The following is a 15,363-nucleotide window of genomic DNA, read 5'->3' as shown; positions in this document are numbered from 1 at the left end:
CTAGGACCTAGTATGAATAAGCAAAGTTGTCAAAGGGTGGATTAGTTGTGGTTAATTTTATGTGTAAACTTGGTTGGGCCATGGTGCCCATATATTTCTGTTTGGTCAAACATGACTCTGGATGTTTCTGTAAAGGTGTTTTTTTGAATAAGATTAATATTTAAATCGTTGGGGTGGCTCACTGGGATAAGTGTCAGACTTCGGCTCAGGTCATGATTTCATGGTTGTGAGTTCAAGTTCTGGGCTCTGTGCTGACAGTGCAGAGCCTGGAACCTTCTTCTGAGTCTTTGTTTCCCTCTCTCTCTCTCTGACCCTCCGTACTTGTGCCCTGTCTCTTTCTCTCTCTCAAAAATAAATAAACTTAAAAAATAATTTAAAAAGTAAATCATTAAAAAACACACACACACATACTACCATCATTCTCTGAGTATATTTTGTGCTTCTAATTTCCATGCATTGCTAAAGGAAGTCTTTGACTGAAATTTGTCCCTCCCCACTCCATTCTAACCTACAAAACCCAAATTTATTTTTCAAGGCCAAACTAAAATGTTATATACATCCAGTTCTAAGATAGAGTCAGGCTAAAAAACTGTGTGCTTGAAACTATACTTCCAGTTAAAGATGAAGCACTGAGCACTCCCAAGGAAACCCAGGGAAAACATGGGAGAAGTTTACAAACATAATTGAATTCGAAATTGAATGTAGAACAAAAGAGAGAACTATCTGTGAACCAAAAGCAGGTCTAGAGAAAGAGGCAGACAAGGACTTGTAATACTTGCTACCCTGAAATCCTTGGCTATTACCCCCAGTTGTTCCAAACTAGATGCTTTGCTACTGATGCTACAGCTCAGGAGCCAATGAAATCAGGTCTGGAAGCATTACAAACACAGTTTAAGAAGAAGATGGCATAATTGTGAAACATAACATGACCCACAACTTGGAAAAGAGACACCAGAAAATAAACACAAAGAGAAAACTATAATTGAAGGAAATACTTAATAGAGGAATCAGATTATAGCTTCAAAATAAAAATGCGTGAAAGTCTGAGAGATAATGAAGGCAATTGCAACTATGGGGGTAGGGGGGAGGAAACAGGAAGAGACTGCAAGAAAATTATGTTATTATATTTATATCTTGGAAAGGAAAAAGACTTCTAATGGAGGATATGGAAGACACAAAACAAATAAGGCAGCTGGATGATTAATCTGAAGAATTATTCTATTTAAGAAAAAAAATGTTAACATAATCAAAATATTCCACTTAAAAAATTAAGAGATATGGAAAACAGATTGAATAAATTCTGGAATTCAATTAATACAAAATTTAGCAGGAAGAAATAGAAATAATGGAGAAAAACAGTGTTTGATGAAATAACAGCTATTAATTTTTCAGAACTGAAGACAAAGGATAATCCTCAGATTCACTATTTAGAACCATTCTTAACCATTCTTATCTACAGAGGTAGATAAGCCAGACCCCATCAGCCAGACACCTTTAGCTGGGGAAGTGTACATGTGAAAGGCAGACATGCATGGAATACAAATTCCAAAAATTGTCATCACCTTCAACACCCTTTTCAAGTCTCAGATCTCACTGTTTTTATATGTAAAATCTATATGCCAGATCTAAGTCACTTTCCTTTGCTCATCTCATTACTATCCTCATGCTAACAAATTCATTTTTCATGGAGTTCTCAACAACTGCTTGTAAGTAATCAATAAATAATGAATCTGTGAATAAATATCAGACAAAGAATAAATATAATCCTTGGTGAGCTTGATAAAGGAAACAGAAGTTATTTTAGAGATAAAATTAATATCTGAGCTAAAAGAAGTCTTAACTAAAGGTTTCAAGAAATAGCAGAGGAGTGCCTTGGTAACTCAGTCAGTAAAGCTGCCGACTCTTGATTTTGGCTCCGGTCATGATGTCATAGTTCATGGGATCAAGCCTCGAGTGGGGGTCTGTGCTGACAGTGCACGGCCTGTTTGGGATTCTCTCTCTCTCTCTCTGCTCCTCCCCACTTGCACTGGCAGTCTCTCCCTCTCTCTCTCTCAAAATAAATAATAAACATTTAAAAAACAAGAAATGGCCGAAACGCCAATGGCTCGTCTCACATTCTAAATTATGCATAAACATTTAGATTGAATTGGTAACAATGTATATAGATATAGCCTAATTGTAATTTGTCATGAAATACTGAAAACTATATGTATTCGGATGTACCAAAATATACAGATGTTTCTGAGATATTATAGAATTAGACAGGTTAACCTCTATGTACCCTAAGCATTTCTCTTTTTTTATTTATTCTCCTCTCTATGTATTCTATATTTATGCAAAGCAAATAGTATGCATAAATTTCATTGTATAATGATATAATACCAAGGTTGAAAGAGTCTTTAAGGGGCGCCTGGGTGGCATCCAACTTCAGCTCAGGTCATGATCTCACAGTTCGTGTGTTTGAACCCTACATCGGGCTCTGTGCTGACAGCTCTGAGCCTGGAGCCTGCTTAGGATTCTGTGTCTCCCTCTCTTTCTGCCCTTCCCCCATTCATGCTTTGTCTCTGTCTCTCTCAAAAATGAATAAACATTAAAAAAAATTTTTAAGAGTCTTTGAAAGGATTTTAAATACTCATTCTTCTACATTCATCAGAAAGTAGACTTAGGTTACTCTTTTGATAACTGCATATCACTTAGGAAGGTAATTTTAATTTGTGAGTAAGAAAGAAACCAGCAATGGGCTGGGACTAAATATTCTATCATGACAGGCCTCAAATTCTTGGACAGATTAGAGATAGGTTACATAAACCAGATGCATCCTTTCTCTCTCTTAATACTTTTGAGAGCTCTAAGAATGGGAATGCAGAGCTAGTCTGCTCTTTCAAGGTAATACTCAGCCTTTCTTATCAATGGGGTAGATGACGTTCTGACTGTCAAGACATGTTGTTCTAAACATGGAAGCCATTTTGAATACTCTTTTGTTTTTTCATTCATTCCTTCATATATACTTAGAGTCTACTATATCTACAGAAACAAAGATGAATGGGATAAGTCCTATCTTTATGTTTTGTGGATCTACATGTGAATCAGACTTGAGTATGTAGATGTATATGAATATGTACATTGAAGTTTCAAAGGGGGAATCTCATAGACATACAAGCAAATTATTAGATGAGGCAGGACTTCATAGTGCATACACTTGAAACAAAATTCATCAGATTGAAAGAGAGGTGCCCAGGTGAATACAGCATTCCTGCCAGAAGAATGAGTACCTAAGGAGTGTAGAGGCAACAGAGATAATAAGAATTCCAAAAATGTCATGTGTTTAATATATTATAAGAATCCTCTTTATGTGTGATTGTGACGTGATTGGGCTGTGTCAGATCATCACAGGCCTTGTATGCTAAGGGTTTGTATTTTATTTTAGAGACTATTATACATTATACTATTATATATACATTTAAGCAGCAAGATAGTCTAGTTTCTCTGTCAGTGATATCAATATAGTTGTGGTATTGAGCTATGGTTTTCAATTATTTTTTTTTGCATGATAATAATTTTTCATATTAGAATACATTGTGATAATTTTGCAGTATCTCAGAGTTGAGAATTCACATCATGAAGGATGAGTTGAAGAGATGCAAGGCAAAAGGCATGAAGCTGTTTAAAGCAATTCTCAAATTTTAATGTGCATATGGATCACCTGAGCAGCTTGTTAAATGCAAACCAGGATTCTTTAGGTCTGGGAAAGAGCCAAAGATTCTGCATTTATCACAAGCTCCAGCTGAATGTATTGAGTAAGAGTATATTCTTTGTATGTCCAAGTTACAAAGTCCAGTCACTGGTTGTAATCACTGTTCTCCAATTCTGAAGAGAGTGTTTGATATTTCTCAGGCTAAAACCATAGTAGATATCCTGTATAATAAAAAGAAAAAGAAGGCAAACCCTGAATCCTATGGAATAACATCTAACACTGCTACCAATTTCAGGGAAATCTCAGAATGTTTGAGTAATTTCTACCCAAATTTATTTCAAAGTGATGACCTAGAATTCAAACACATTAAATGTATACTCCAAAGAGAAATTTTGACTTGCTTCAGAGCTCAAAATGCTTGGAATATTTTGAAAATCTGTATGCATTTTACTTCCTCACCTGTATTGTAGGGCTTTAATGAGAATTTCAGGATAATCTTTCCAAATCCCTAGTATCTCTCTTACTTTTATCTCTCAAAATGAGTCAAAAGGAACATCTAACTATTGCCATTTACATTGATGTGTAAATTTGGTCATACATATTTTATAGAGACATGTACATTTACATGTCATTCAGCTGAAGCACAGTCACCTGTTTATACCTTGGATACATGTGTGTTCCCCACTTAACAGCCTAACAATTGCAGACACCTGCTTAGGATAAGCAGCTTATTAAAATGCAGTGAGGAGGAGAATACCTTTGTGAGCAATTTTCTTATTGTATTAATAATCCTGATAGAAAAACAATGGAACACAGATATGGACCTTTATACTAGTGAACAGTCTAGACTCTTTCAGTATGAGTTGATACAAAGGACTTAATGGTTTCAACGCAGTTAATGCCCAATGCAAGGGTTCACATTACTAGAAAAGGCAAAAAGGTACGAAGAATGAAAGATTTCACTTTGATTTAAAGAGAAAATTCATGGGAAACAATACAGAATTTTCACCTGGGACCTACATGAATGTTGGGAAGTAATAATATAATTTAGAAAAAATAAACTAAAATAAACCTTTCCCTTTTTTTTTCATTATATGTTTTCAGAATTATCTCTCTGAATACTGATCAAAAAGAATTAGAGAAACTAAAACACTGATTTTTAAGTAAAGTCAGATCTTATTCTCTGTACTGACCACTTAATTATGACTGAAATCAGTGTTTCCAAATTTTGAGGATTCAAGATAAAGGTGATGTCAAGAGTGATCATAGATTTTTCTATATAACCCTAAATAATATTAAAGAAATGTAATATTGATGTTTGTTTCACATTGAAAATTACTGCTAATCGTTAAAATCAAGTTTTGTTAATTTATGTTTTAATTATGATATCAGTTAGTAATATATTTTCCTTTTAGCATGCATATAAACAGAGGTGGAAGGACAGGTTTTCAAAGAAGGTTGCAGTCTAGAAACCCGCTTCTGTTTATAGCAAATTTAAAATATTAGATGGAGTTTTGTTTTGACAATTGTGTATCTGTTTGAACATTAAAAACCAGGGAACATCAGACTTTTTGATATCCTTGTCATCTCCCATGAATGACTCTCTACCAGCTGCCACCTCTGTAGAACATACTAGAATCAGAAAAAGAAAAAAAATAAACCACAAAAGTGTGAAAGGTTTTGAAAGAGTATATGATTGCTGGGAATCTGTTCCATGGGATGCTAGGTATTGTTAGCAGACACTTGGGGGCAATCTGGTTCCATAGGGGTGTGTGCCTTTCATTGTCCTTACTGGTCTGTCATGCAACTCTGTACAGATGGAGAGATGCAGTTGATCTCCTTTTCCCCAACCCACCAGGATGGGAGAGATCATTCCAAACATTGCATTTTATTTTCATTGAAGTTGACTGATTTTGCATGTATTAGCGAATTCGTCTATACACATGTCTATTCTTAGGAATCTTGAACCAGTGTTAACATCTGACTGGTTCCTTTATCAATTACAGAATGAGATAAGAAGTTTTGACACATCATTGTTTCGAATTTATATGTGAGTCATGATTTTGCCTTTAAAAATGTATATAGCTTTTAGCCCTTGTTGATATAAAGATAGAACCTCTTTTCCTTAAACATCGTTTATCATCCAAATGTTTAGAACATAGAGGTCTGATTGAGAATATAGTACACATTACATCCTCCTTGCATATTTTCAAGTTCACATGAGAGTTTCATGCAAGTGAAGACAATTGTTTTGCTATAAAAACTATTGAATTATTAAGTAAAATAGGTCTTCAACAAGGTACATTGAAAAGTCAATTTGGCAAATTGCAATTATCTCACTTTTTTCATATCCTCATCAAATGCTACATCTGTTCTTTTTATGTTCGGGATATTCTATGTGAATAGTTGCCCTTTAACTCTATGCCAGCATTTTTTTCTGTTTACTATGTTGCATATTTATTCAGTATTCTGTGTGATGACTAGCACCCTGCAATTTTAAATAACTATATACCTTTTTAATTTTCTTTTCAAGTAACAGGAATCATAGGCATCATTTATACACACTATTTAGAAATTTTAATCTATGATTCAGGAAGTTTAGAATCATAAACCAGACAAGGGGCACCTGGGTGGCTCAGTCGCCTGAGCGGCTGACTTCAGCTCAAGTCATGCTGTTGCAGTCTGTGAGTTCGAGCCCCGTGTCGCGCTCTGTGCTGTCCGTTTGGACCTGGAGCCTGCTTCGGATTCTGTGTCTCCCTCTGTCTCTGCTCCTCCCCTACTCGCGCTCTGTCTCTCTCTCTGTCTCTCAAAAAATGAATAAACGTTAAAAAAATTAAAAATAAATAAGTAAATAAAACAAACAAGATGCAGAGCTTTGTAACCTCTATGCCATAAGTGGGTTGCATTTTTAATACTGATGTAATGACGTAGTGAAGGAGGAATTTATGATTCAAACTGGAAAGACGATAACTCTGCTGTAAAGAACTTGAAAGTAAAAAAGAATGAGCTCTCAAGCATGGGAAGGGGTTAAATTGGGATAGGAACCTGAATACCATATTTGATGACCAAAATGGAAAAAAAAAAAATACACACACACACACACACACACACATATGTATGATAGTGGCTAATCCTTAAACAATTATATCTATTTTCTCTCTGTAGCATGAGGTAAAATCATCAAATGAGACCGAGGCATAACATATACATACATGTTAGAAGGAGGGAATAGTGATAACCTGAAATCAAATTGCTAGAGTCTTAACTGTTATTTCTTGATTAGGGATGTATTTGTAGGTAATTAAGAATTGTTAAACTTTTTAATCCATTAGGTGATATCATAAGAGCAATGTTAAAAGATATATTCAATGGATGAAGAAATGGCAATTGAAAATAGGAGAGATTAAGAGCAAATAAATTGGCTAAAAAGATTTTATAATGGTACAGTTTCCAGGTCATATGGGCTGAAGTGAAGTACTTTTAGTGAAAAAATAAAGATGAAAAAAATAGGGAAAAAAGTCACGGAAAATTGAGGAAAGTTTTGTAGGATCCTCAGAAGAATAAAACTTCTAGATAGTTGTTTATTCAAAGAAATGTATACTGTGGTATATTATAACCCACAATATTATAAATAAAAGGATTTTCTTCTCTTTTTTATTAAACATCTATCTCTAGGATGTAATTTCACTAATGCTACCTAATATCCATCACTTTATTACATTGTTCTCAGTAAGTTCCATAAGCAGATGCTGAAATAATGAAGAGATTTCCAGAAAAAAACAAATATTATCCTTTGTGCAAGCATCACTTTAAATACATGATGAATTAAACATAAATAACACAAAGGTAAAATCTGCTGCTGTGTGTTTGACACTCGCAAATCACAGAACTCTGTATTGTCTAGCTAGTAAGACCCTTGGCAATCATAATCTCTTCATTTTATAGTAAGGAAAATGAAGCAAAAGATATTAAAACTAAACTAAACGAAAACAACTTTGTGCAAACGAAAACTACATGCAGTAAGAAAGTTACTTTTTGTTTTGTTTCTTACAAAGTCTTCTTTATTTTTCACCTGGAGGCTTCTGAGATTCAGTTAAAAAATATAACCACCTGAGTCAGGATTCATAGTGTGCTCTCAAGGACTGATTTGCTGGTGGCATAGAATAAAAATATTTCTCTGTGTAAATGTATAGTCACGTCACTAGAGTTATTTTTTCAGAGCACTTGTAATATGCCTCCTTATATATGCCGATTCAAGTGTTCTGAGACCAATTCTTTGAGAAATTTTGAAGTGCCTCCACTCTCAGATCCCTGCAGTCACTCTTTCCTGGCCTTGTGACAGACAGCCTTGTAAGAATCCACCATTGTTCAAGGATGTGAGAGACATATATGTGACTCCCAGCCTTACCATGCAAAAATTTAAAGACTTCAGAATAGAGTCTGTAAGTGTATAATTAACTAATCAGGTTTATTTGAACATCATGTTTGGGGTTACCTGAGTGGCTCAGTCAGTTAAGCGTCCAACTCTGGATTTCGGCTCAGGTCATGATCTCAAGGTTCATGAGACTAAGCCCCACATTGGGCTCTGCACTTAAAAAGAGGAGCCTGCTTGGGATTCCCTCTCTCTCTCTCTCTCTCTCTCTCTGCCCCTCCCCCACTTGCACTTATGTGCACTCTCTCTCTGTTAAAAAATAAATAAATAAACTTTTAAAAAAGTCATGTTTATAATTAGCTTAAGCATTTAAGATTTAGGATTCTGTAAGGTGTATGATATTCATATTATTAGTTTCTTATAAAACATTATTTCTAGGTCTTCTTTTGATCCTTCAGGATATGTCAAAAAGAGCCATGTTAAAAAAAATAAAATTAATAATTGAGTTGTATATTTTTGTAAGGGTTTGAAATAAAAATATTATAAATAAGATACATATATAATCAACAAAAAACCCAAAATATTTATTTTATCTATCAGCAAGAATATTACCAAGAGCAATGTTAAGAGATCGTGCTGGCAATTTCTTAGGTTATTGCTGGAAGTTTCCAAAGGAATGCAAGGGTGGGGGTGGGTGGGTAGATGCTGCATGGGAAGCTGGGGCAAGTATTCACTAGCTCCTGTCTTCAATTCCAGTGTCTGTGGGTGCTTTCCCTCCTCTTTTTATTATTATGTGTTTTCCCCTACTTTGTTAAATAAGAGCAAGGTCTTTGGACCATTTGTTTTCTTCTCTTTTTGTGTAAACTTGAAGAAGAATTTTATTTTATTTTATTAATGTTTATTTATTTTTGAGACAGAGAGAGACAGAGCATGAGCAGGGAAGGGGCAGAGAGAGAGGGAGACACAGAATGTGAAGCAAGCTCCAGGCTCTGAGCTGTCAGCACAGAGCCGACGCGGGGCTCGAACTCACGAACTTGGAGAGCGTGACCTGAGCCAAAGTCGGACGCTTAACCGAGTGAGCCACCCAAGCGCCCCGAAGAAGAATTTTAATGAAGCAACTAGTCTCTCTCTCTCTCCAAGCATATGCATTGTTAGATTTCTACCTCCTTGATTATTAACACCCTTAGTCCTTTGTATCTTTTACGTTTATTTGAAAACCTTGCTTCAAAATCAGCATTACATTTTATAGTAATTTTTGAAAGTGTTTTTTTTTTTTTCTTTTCATAGCACTACTTGAAAAATATTGACTATGTGATTGGGACAAAAACCAAACAAGACCAGAAAGGAAAACAAAAGAGACACCTGTAAATGAAAAGGGAGCAGTGGAAATTATTAAGCCACCCACTTGTCCTTCATGGCTGGTGTGGTAGCTGGAGAAATTGCAACAGAAGCTGACTCACTTTGCTGACAAGAGAATATATCTACCCCATTATCAAGGAGAGAACTTTAACTTCCTTAATTTCAATAATGCACCATGGTGAAAACTAAATATATTCTGTACTATTACATTAAAAAATGATGAAGAAAAATGAGTAGAGTTTTAAAAGCTTTTTTAATCTGGTTTCCATGCTTATTCTATTACTGCGTTCCAGTAAGTAGACTTGAAATATCTCATCTTCTAGGACGATGGGGTTATTTATTTATTTTTTTAGAGACAGAAAAATAGATTTTATTATGGATCATCCTCCACAGAATGTTCCTTTTGATTGAGTTTTCTCTTCTTAGCATGTGTTAGACAAAAGGATGATAGCAATTAGAGGAATGTGGACTAATCTAACTAAAAGTATATATATATTTTAAATTACATCAACTCTTTATGTTTTACTCTGGTCTGTGATAGAATATCTTAACATAATAGCCAAAGTACCAAAGCAATTTGATTGTACCATTCCTGAGTTGTAACTATGTGTTTGATTGAAAAGTCCAATTTTTAAAATATACATGATAACATTAGACTATATTATCCAGAAATTGCCCAGAAGTTTCTAGGTATCTTATTAAATTGTTGCATGAGACTGTATGATGTTAAGGAAAAATAACTGTTTTTGTCTTGCTATTCCAATTCTGAAAAGAAATTTCAGGGTACAGGGAAGACTATTGAAAAAAAAGATTAACTATTGGCCCAAATGCACAGGCCTCTGAAAACCTGTTGATATGAACATTAAGTAAGAACATATAAGATCATCATAGTTAATATATCAAACAAAAATCTAGTAAATGTGCTCTTTAATATTAAAAAACAAACAATAACAAATCCCAAGAATTGCACCAAGAAACTGAGATGAAGCAAAACTATAGGAATGAAATCTACATCTACAGAATCTTTTAGGGAGATTGAAATGGAGAGACAAATGAAGAAAGTTTTCTGTAGATAACATCTTTGAGCCTCAGAATTAATAACCAAACACAAATGGTTATTGTTACCTATGTACTATTTGTAAATATGAATTTCTAAAATCTATATGCTTCCTCTTAATAATAGTTTTATTTGCATCCTATTTTTGGTCATTTTAATAATCTACTAACTCCCAGGTAAGTAAAAAATTAACCTCTTACCAAAAGTATGATTAAGGACTGTGAAATATTACTGATGGCAAAATGAAAGTAATAGTAACTTAAATTGTCCTGCACCCTGTACTACCTAATAGTAATTGTGATTGTCTTCATATTGGCATTTACTTTTCAGGGCTATAAAGTTCAATAAATTTGAGCCGGAACATAGGGTAGTCATCTAAGATACAATAGTGTGCAAGCCTAAGATACAATTTTATGCTATTACTACAATACAACTAGGATAATCATTTAAGATACGATTCTATGCTCATGGAGTTAGAACCTAGTATGAGAGATAGCTATTAACCTAATGAAATCACACTGATAAATGTATACTTTTAAACTCAGGACAGTACTCTAATGCAGTCCTTATGAAATTATAATGCACACACAAATCACTGTGAAGCTTGTTAAAATGTAAATTCTGTGGCAGCAGGTCCAGAGTGGAGTCCAAGATTCTGCATTTTTATCAAGCTCTTTGGTGATGCTGATGCTGCTAGTCCACAAACCACATTTGTTTGAGTAGTGTTTTAGTCAGAGTTCTATAGAGAAAGAGAACCAGTGGTAGATAGATAGATAGATGATAGATAGATAGATAGATAGATGATAGAAAGATGATAGATAAATAAAGATAGGTATAAATAAGTATAGATCTATGTATAGTTATAGTCCTCTATAGCTATCATGTATGTATGTATGTATGTATGTATCATCTATCTATCTATCTATCTATCTATCTAATCTATCTGTACCTACCTACCTACCTAGAGAGATTTTAAGGAATTGGTTTATGCAATTGTCAGGACTAGAAAATGTGAAAGTCTCATAAGTAGGCTGGAATTTCTAGAAAGAGTCAATGTTTCAGTCTCTAGTCTGAAGGAAGTAGAATTCCTTTCTTTTTGCCAGGACATCAATCTTTTCTCTTAAGGCCTTCAACTGATTGAAAAAGTCTCACTCATATCTTGGAGGATAACTGGCTTTATTCAAAGGCTACTAATGATGTAAGTATTAACCACATCTAAAAAACACCTTCATAGCAACATCCAGATTGGTGTTTGACTAAATAAATGGGTACTATGGCCTGGCAAAGGAACACATGAAATTAACCACCACAAGTACTAAGGTTCTAAAGCAGAGATGGGCAAAAATTATGGCCTCTGGGCCCAATCTGGCCAATCTCTTGTCTCCTTCTGAACAGCCCACAAGCTAAATGTGGTTTTTATGTTTTTAAAATAGTTGAAAAAGTCAAAAGAAGAATAGTAATTTGTGCCACAAGAAATTTTATAAAATTCAAGTTTCAGTGCAGCTAAATAAAGTTATACTGGAACACCGCCACACTCATTCACTTACATATTGTGGACAGAGTCGAGCAGTGTAACATAGATAGTATGATACACAAAGCTTAAAAGATACCTCTTACAGGGGCCCCTGGCTGGCTCAGTTTGTTGGGTGTCTAACTTCGGCTCAGGTCATGATCTCACGGTTGTGAGTTGGAGCCTCATGTTGCGCTCTGTGCTGACAGCTCAGTGCCTGGAGCCTGCTTCAGATTCTGTATCTCCCTCTCCTCTGCCCCTCCAATGCTCACGTTCTGTCTCTCTCTGTCTCTCAATAATAAATAAATGTTAAAAAATTAAAACAAAAAAAAAGATATATCTTACAGAAAACGTTAGTTGATTCCTGCTTTAAAAGAAAGAATATGGCTTTATGTGAGTAGATGTGACATGAAAATAAAAAGTAGAGACAATAATGGAGAGTAGCTCTCAAGCTTTATGTGCATCAGAGTAATTTAAATCACTTGTTAAAATACAGATTTGGGGCCTTCACCCTGAGACTTTGTAATTTGATATGTCTGGAATGGAACCCCAGAATTTTTTTTTTTCTACCAAGTTCCAAGTTGATGCTGGTGCTGCCATTCTGGAGACATGATTTGAGATCACTGGTCCAGCATATATTTAAGAAACTTCCAACAATTTTTAGCTGGATAAAATAGAATGAACTTGTAAAGGAGTCAGGGAAAAGCTGATAGAAGTAAGAGAAAAACCGACATCAGATAAAAAGTATTCTACCAAGGGAGAGGGAATAGTCCAAGGTATTAAAGTGCTGGCAAATTAATAAACTGGTGATTGAAAATAGCCTTTGAGTTTAAGAAAGGAAGTCTCTGCTGGTCCCTCTATAGTGAGGACTGCTCTGGTATACTCTTGGTATATCCTAGAAATACAACTTCTCTGTATCTTTTTATGGGAACTCAAATGCAATAAGATTGGAGTTAATAAATGATACCTACTAAATTATAGTCATGTCATTAGGTAACTTTGTTATATTTGAGACAGTTTTATGTTATCCCATTACATGATAAAATAAATACATGCTAATGGAAGAACTAAAACCATTTATTTGGTAGGTACTATTAAAGTTACCATTATAAAAAATAAAGTTACTATTATAAATAATGAAAGATTTGCACAATTGGGGCAAAGTAAACATAAGTTCTGTTAAATCTGACCTAAACTTTTGGTGCTGTCTACCATTGGCATATAGTATTTTAATCATATTTGAAAAAATAAATCAAAACAGACCCATATTTAAAGCCTAAATACAACTGGTATGCTTCTGAGATCCTCATAAATGAATTACTCCCAAGAAAATGCTTTATTGAGTTCCTTTTCCTAATGGCATGTATGAGTGAAAAAAAAAAATTCAACTATCCAAGAGAAAACGTAGGTTTTCCTTTTCAGATCTTGGTCCCTTTACTTTTTTAGCCATGTAAAATAAGTCAAACACACCATTACAAAAATAAATGGTCAACTTTCCTTTGTGAATACATTTTATTTATAAAATATGAAAGACATTACAGTCTTTATTGAAAAATAAAACTGTTATAGTTTTGCTGGAATATTTTACCATTAACCGCCTTTCAAAATTATCTGAAAATGACAAAATTCCCTAAATTACAATAAAAACTTTATCTCCCAAATTCACTAGAAGTCACATCTGGAAGATCATCTTATAATATGGTTTTATTTCTTTTCTGCTTGGAAGGTTCCTGTGAGCTTAGAGATTGATGGGACAGGCAAACCTGCAAGTCCACTGGAAAGGCATGTACTGAACAAAAAGACCAGATTTCCCCCATTGTATGCTTATTCTTAGTTAAGGTTTTTTTTTTTTTTTTTTTTTTTTCCTTCTGTGTGGTTGCAAAGGCAGATAGCTATATATACCAAATTCTTACAGATGTGAGTAATAATCTAAACTTTGCTATTTGGGTTTTTTTTAACTATTAAGATAATAGATTGCATTGAATGATTATTTCATAACCACTTTATAGTATATGTGAAGGTTTTGAATAAATATTTGATTCCATGTGAATGGGATGTGAATTAAAATGCCCAAAATGCTAGCTGTGTGACTCTCACTCCTGCTCTAGCTCATTTGTATAGTCATTGGCTCTTTGGTAGAAATTGGAGCAATTAGGAGAGATGTGATGGGGTGGGGGGTGGGGGTGGGGAAAGTCTTCATTTGAGAAAATAGAATTAGTTGGGGAAAAGTAAATTAGGGGCAAGCAGGATTGAACCTTAATTTGGAGACCAGACTGTCTCACTTCAATCACTGGCTCCACCACTATGGGATCTTGGGCCAATCACTTCTTTTTCTTTTTCTTTAATTTATTTTGAGAAAGAGAGGAGAGAGAGAGCAGGGGAGAGAGACAGCGCGAGCGAAAGAATCCCAAGCAGGCTCTGCGCTCAGTGCAGAGTTGGACAAATTACTTCCATATGCTTTTTCATGGTACATTCAGAAGTAACTGATTCAGGGGAGCCTGGGTGGTTCAGTCGGTTGGGCGTCCGACTTCCTCAGGTCATGATCTCGTGGTCCGTGAGTTCGAGCCCTGCGTTGGGCTTTGTGCTGACAGCTCAGAGCCTGGAGCCTGTCTCAGATTCTGTCTCCCTCTCTCTCTGACCTTCCCCCATTCATGCTCTGTCTCTCTCTGTCTCAAAAATGAATAAACGTTAAAAAAAAAAAAGTGATTCAAAGAGCTGTTACAAAATCTAATATAAGCAATTAAAAGGACACCTAGCATCTAATAATCACCCCAATATATTTTATTTTTATTATTATTACCCTCTAGTGCTTTAAAAGACAGCATTAATCATAAAAAAATAATGACTATCTCTCACTTGTCTAGTTTAAATATATTGTAATTAATTTTTATCAATAACCCTAAATGTTTCAAAATAATGGTGTTTCCTCAAAAATTTTGTTATAGTTAGAAAAATATCAATTTTTAAATCTGTGTCGGAGAAACACCTCCAAATAGTCCTAGCTTAAATTAATTCCTGTTTCTAGTTGAAAAAAAAATACAAATACATGTAATTATAAAATATAGTAACAATATAAACTATAATTTAAATGTTTGAAGTCCCATAAAGTTTGTTCAATTTTGTGCACAAAAGATGAGCGTTATACACAACACAGAAGAGATATCTGTATTTGTCATTGAGTTATGGAGACAGATTTCCAACTGTTATGCTCTTTGCCTTTCCTCTGCTCTGTACATCTCATCAGGTTTAATTTCTCTGACTTGCTGTTTATGTTATTTATCACACAGTTTCTTCCCTGTATTTTAGGAGAAACTAAAACTGTTTACATATTTTGAAAACATAATTATAAGGAAGCTTTTTATTATAGCGAC

The sequence above is a fragment of the Acinonyx jubatus genome, chromosome B1, assembly GCF_027475565.1.
Source record: "Acinonyx jubatus isolate Ajub_Pintada_27869175 chromosome B1, VMU_Ajub_asm_v1.0, whole genome shotgun sequence".
Classification (NCBI taxonomy): domain Eukaryota; kingdom Metazoa; phylum Chordata; class Mammalia; order Carnivora; family Felidae; genus Acinonyx; species Acinonyx jubatus.
This window is presented reverse-complemented; position numbering follows the sequence as displayed.